A 6000-nucleotide genomic window follows, 5' to 3' on the forward strand; every position below is an offset into this window, starting at 1 on the left:
TTACTATTATAATATCTATAATTACTAATATATTTACTAATATAATACTAATAATTACTAATATATTTACTATTATAATACCTATAATTACCAATATATTTACTACTATAATACTAATAATTACTAATATATTTACTAATATAATACTAATAATTACTAATATATTTACTAATATAATACTAATAATTACTAATATATTTACTAATATAATACTAATAATTACTACTATATTTACTATTATAACTATAATAATAATAATAATTACTAATATTTACTATTATAATACTAATAATTACTAATATATTTAGTATTATAATACTAATAATTACTAATATATTTAGTATTATAATGCTAATAATTACTAATATATTTACTATTATAATACCTATAATTACTAATATATGTACTATTATAATACTAATAATTACTAATATATTTACTATTATAATACTAATAATTACTAATATATTTAGTATTATAATGCCAATAATTACTAATATATTTACTATTATAATACCTATAATTACTAATATATGTACTATTATAATACTAATAATTACTAATATATTTACTATTATAATACTAATAATTTAATAATATATTTAGTATTATAATACCTATAATTACTAATATATGTACTATTATAATACTAATAATTACTAATATATTTACTATTATAATACTAATAATTACTAATATATTTAGTATTATAATGCCAATAATTACTAATATATTTACTATTATAATACCTATAATTACTAATATATGTACTATTATAATACTAATAATTACTAATATATTTACTATTATAATACTAATAATTTAATAATATATTTAGTATTATAATGCTAATAATTACTAATATATTTACTATTATAATACCTATAATTACTAATATATTTACAAATTTAATACTGATAATTACTACTATATTTACTACTATAATAGTAATAATTACTACTATATTTACTACTATAATACTAATAATTACTAATATATTCACTATTATAATACTAATAATTACTAATATAATACTAATATTTACTAATATATTTACTATTATAATACTAATAATTACTACTATATTTACTATTCTAACTATTATAATACTAATAATTACTAATATTTACTATTATAATACTAATAATTACTAATATATTTACTATTACAATACTAATAATTACTAATATTACTATGTATACTAATATTTATACATTTTTTACTATTATAATTCTAATATCTAATAATATAATACTAATAATTAATACTATATATTAGTATTATAATATTAATAATTACTAATATTTACTCATTTATTTACTATTATAATACTAATAATTACTAATATATTTACTAATATAATACTAAAGATTACTAATATATTTACGATTATTATACTTATAATTACTAATATATTTTCTAATATAATACTAATAATTACTAGGTGAGAGAGAATGAAAAAACTCTGGACAGCCGCACTCCAAAAATATTCTATTTTCTTGTGCCTTTTATTGTAGAATAAAAATCACATAACACGATCCACAGCAAAAGTGATACAGAACAAAAAACTGACGTGTTTCACACTGAAATCAGTGTTTACAACTAGCTATGAGTAAGCACCGATTTCAGTGTGAAACGCGTCAGTTTGTTCTGTATCACTTTTGCTGTGGATCATGTTATGTGATTTTTATTCTACAATAAAAGGCACAAAAAAATAGATCCTTTCTGGAGTGCGGCTGTCCAGAGTTTTTTCATTTTCTCTCACCTGTGCATGCATTAGCCAGTACCCGGGGCTCCCCGCCTAGAAGAGAAGCGATTATCTTGGTGGATTGACCTGGAGCGGTGGTTTCTTTTTCTCCTAACTAATAATTACTAGTTATAAAAAATAAAAATGAGTACATTTGTTACTAATTAGTAAATGAATTGGTAAACAAATATTTACGAATATATTTACTAATATAAATGAGTAAAAAAAAAAAAAATTGTAGTTATTAGTAAATAACTTGTTATTAGTTATAAATGAAAACACCTTTTAATGGCAGATCCGTTTCTCCATATTTTGCACATGGTTAAAAAAGCCATTTTAGGCCTAAAGATGACATACAACCCCCAGAACATATATTTTCTGAAAGCAGACACACCGGAGAATAAAATAGTGGTAATTCCATTTCTTTTTTTCTAAGTCACATGCAACAGTTTATGAAGCACAAAATGTCAGTAAAAAATCCCAACTGTCCCTGATTTCGAGGGACTGTCCCCGATTTCGAGGGACTGTTCCTGATTTGGAGCATTGTCCCCCTGTCCCTCTTTTACCCTCATTTGTCCCTCATTTTGGTCTGATCTATATAGTTGTATATATATAATGCACTTTTTATCTTTCAAAAAGTGTTTCCCAGTGCTAAACCTTTCATCCAATTCCTAGATTGCTGCATTTGTACATTTTAAAAACCAATATAAAGGAATTGTAATGGTAGAAAGTCCTTGTGGATTTATTTAACCTTTTTTTGGTTAATTCTCCTTTAAAGGGGCGTGGCAGGGGGCGTGTCCTATGCCTGCATACATTTGTTAATAGGTGTCCCTTATTTCCATCTTAAAATTTTGGGAGGTCTGGGAATTGGAGAGCCCAGGAACTGTTGCGGGTGCTGCTGGCCCCGCTGGCAGGGAGAGTTGCTCTTTTGAGATCAGCTTTAAAGCAAAATTAAGTACACACCTGTATTTTAATGGCCCAATGCCTGCAATGTCCCTCACTGGCGCTGCCATCTTTTCCCCCGGCTTCTTCTGGGTGCCAATATTCAGCCTTCTTGATTGGCCAGTGCAGGATGATGCCGAGTCATTCGTCCTGGTACACTGGCACCGTGGAAGGGCAGGCAGGCGGACAAGATCACTATTTCCACCTCAGCCAATCAGAAGAAGTCTGACTCTATTTTTTTTTCTGGCAGCAGATGGTAAGTTAAATGTACTACTGCTGGAACCAGCACACTGCTTGCGTCAAGGCTGAGGGCTCTTGAGAGGAGTAATGAGGCCAGTGATGTTTTCAGGAAGCTATGTATAGTACGGCACCCTGCCAGCCTCTCTTACCAGTCATGATCTGCCTGTATTGCATAGTGATGCACAGAGACCCAGTGATGTTGGATATAAGAGAATATGAGGATTAGTTGTATCTGTGTTTGACTAATTCTAGTTGGCACCTGTTTCATTATTCTGTTGACTCTATGAGATAAATAATTATCATAGAAGTTTCTTATATCTTTGAGGACCAAATAAATTTAGTGGGGGGGGGGGGGGGGGTGATCACAATTTCCACCTCAGTCAATCAGAGAAAGTCTTGTATTCAGTTATAAAATTACAAGGCTTCTCCTGAATGGTGGAGATGCATTCAGCCTGCCTCTATTTTATTCTGTAAGCAAATGGGAAGTTAAATGTTCTATGGCTGGAGCCATTGCACTGCTTGTATCAAGGCTGAGGGCTTTTAAAGAGGAACTGCCGTCTGCTCACATCATTTGTAATAAAAACATCTTTGTCATTCTGAAGCTTCCCTCCAACCACTTTGCATAATATTTTATGTATTAGATTGTAAGCTCTAATGAGCAGGGCCCTCCGATTCCTCTTGTACCAAATTGTAATATAACTGTAATGTCAGCCTTTATTTTGTTAAGTGCTGAGCAAACTGTTGGCGCTATACAAAACCTGTATAATAATAATAATCATAATAACAATATACTGTGATTCTGTACTTGCCAAAAATGCTGCAGAAATATCCCTCCACTAAGTCTAGCTGCAACCATTTTAACTGTGGGCAGCTGAAGCTGCTGCCTGTTCACTTCCTGTATTTACACAGACACGCACCTCTAGCTCTGCAGCTCTCATTGGCACTCTTACGACTCACCCCCCACCCCCCCCCCCCACCCCCTTCCTGGCAAACTCTCACAGAGTGAAAGAGAGCTGTGCATGATGTCATAAGCCTAGACTTTTTACCAGACAAGAAACAGGAAGTGGGCTGTATACGGTATTTACTGGCAGAAAAAAAAAGTTTTACTATCCAAAGTTAAAACAACAACAACAAGGGCAGAAGATTTAATAGATGGAAAGATGAAAGAATGACCAAAAGGAGTAATAAGGCAGGGTGCTGAGATGTTGTTAGGAAGCTATGTACAGTGGTGTGAAAAAGTGTTTGCCCCCTTCCTCATTTCCTGTTCCTTTGCATGTTTGTCACACTTAAGTGTTTCGGAACATCAAACCAATTTAAACAATAGTCAAGGACAACACAAGTAAACACAAAATGCAATTTGTAAATGAAGGTGTTTATTATTAAAGGTGAAAAAAAATCCAAACCATCATGGCCCTGTGTGAAAAAGTGATTGCCCCCCTTGTTAAAACATACTATAACTGTGGTTGTCCACACCTGAGTTCAATTTCTCTAGCCACACCCAGGCCTGATTATTGCCACACCTGTTCACAATCAAGGCATCACTTAAATAGGAGCTGCTTGACACAGTAAGGTCCACCAGAAGATCCTTAAAAGCTACACATCATGCCGAGACCCAAAGAAATTCAGGAACAATTGAGAAAGAAAGTAATTGAGATCTATCAGTCTGGAAAGGGTTATAAAGCCATTTCCAAAGCTTTGGGAATCCAGCGAACCACAGTGAGAGCCATTATCCACAAATGGCGAAGACATGGAACAGTGGTGAACCTTCCCAGGAGTGGCCGGCCGCCCAAAATTACCCCAAGAACGCAGCGACGACTCATCCAAGAGGTCACAAAAGACCCCACAACAACGTCCAAGGAACTGCAGGCCTCACTTGCCTCAGTTAAGGTCAGCGTTCATGCCTCCACCATCAGGAAAAGACTGGGCAAAAATGGCCTGCATGGCAGAGTTCCAAGGAGAAAACCACTGCTGAGCAAAAAGAACATCAAAGCTCGTCTCAATTTCTCCACAACACATCTTGATGATCCCCAAGACTTTTGGGACAACATTCTGTGGACCGATGAGACAAAAGTGGAACTCTTTGGAAGGTGTGTGTCCAAGTATATCTGGCGTAGAAGGAACACTGCATTTCATAAAAAGAACATTATACCAACAGTAAAATATGGTGGTGGTAGTGTGATGGTCTGGGGCTGTTTTGCTGCTTCAGGACCTGGAAGACTTGCCGTGATAAAAGGAACTATGAATTCTGCTGTCTACCAAGAGATCCTGAAGGAGAATGTCCGACCATCTGTTCGTGTACTCAAGCTGAAACGAACTTGGGTTCTGCAGCAGGACAATGATCCTAAACACACCAGCAAGTCCACCACCGAATGGCTGAAGAAAAACAAAATGAAGACTTTGGAGTGGCCTAGCCAAAGTCCTGACCTGAATCCTATTGAGATGTTGTGGTATGACCTTAAAAAGGCCGTTCATGCTCGAAAACCCTCTAATGTAACTGAATTAGGACAATTCTGCAAAGATGAGTGGGCCAAAATTCCTCCAGGACGCTGTAAAAGCCTCATTGCACGTTATCGCAAACGCTTGGTTGCAGTTGTTGCTGCTAAGGGTGGCCCAACCAGTTATTAGGTTTAGGGGGCAATCACTTTTTCACACAGGGCCATGATGGTTTGGATTTTTTTTCACCTTTAATAATAAACACCTTCATTTACAAATTGCATTTTGTGTTTACTTGTGTTGTCCTTGACTATTGTTTAAATTGGTTTGATGTTCCGAAACACTTAAGTGTGACAAACATGCAAAGGAACAGGAAATGAGGAAGGGGGCAAACACTTTTTCACACCACTGTACATAGGGTTGCCACCTGTCCAGGATTCACCCGGACAGTTCGGGTTTGGAATCATGCGTCCGGGTTTCAGACTGCCTGAAACCCGGACACATTATTTTGACTGGACTATGGCTTCCCAGCAGGGTTGCTGGCTGCAGTTGTCTAGGCTGAGAGTGTCTGTTACACTCTTTCACACTGCCCAAAGCCAACACTAACAATCCACCCCCAAACACACACACAGACGGGA

Source organism: Lithobates pipiens, unplaced genomic scaffold (genome assembly GCF_037356315.1).
Source record: "Lithobates pipiens isolate NorthernLeopardFrog02 unplaced genomic scaffold, aLitPip1_a1.2 Scaffold_23, whole genome shotgun sequence".
In the NCBI taxonomy this organism is placed as follows: domain Eukaryota; kingdom Metazoa; phylum Chordata; class Amphibia; order Anura; family Ranidae; genus Lithobates; species Lithobates pipiens.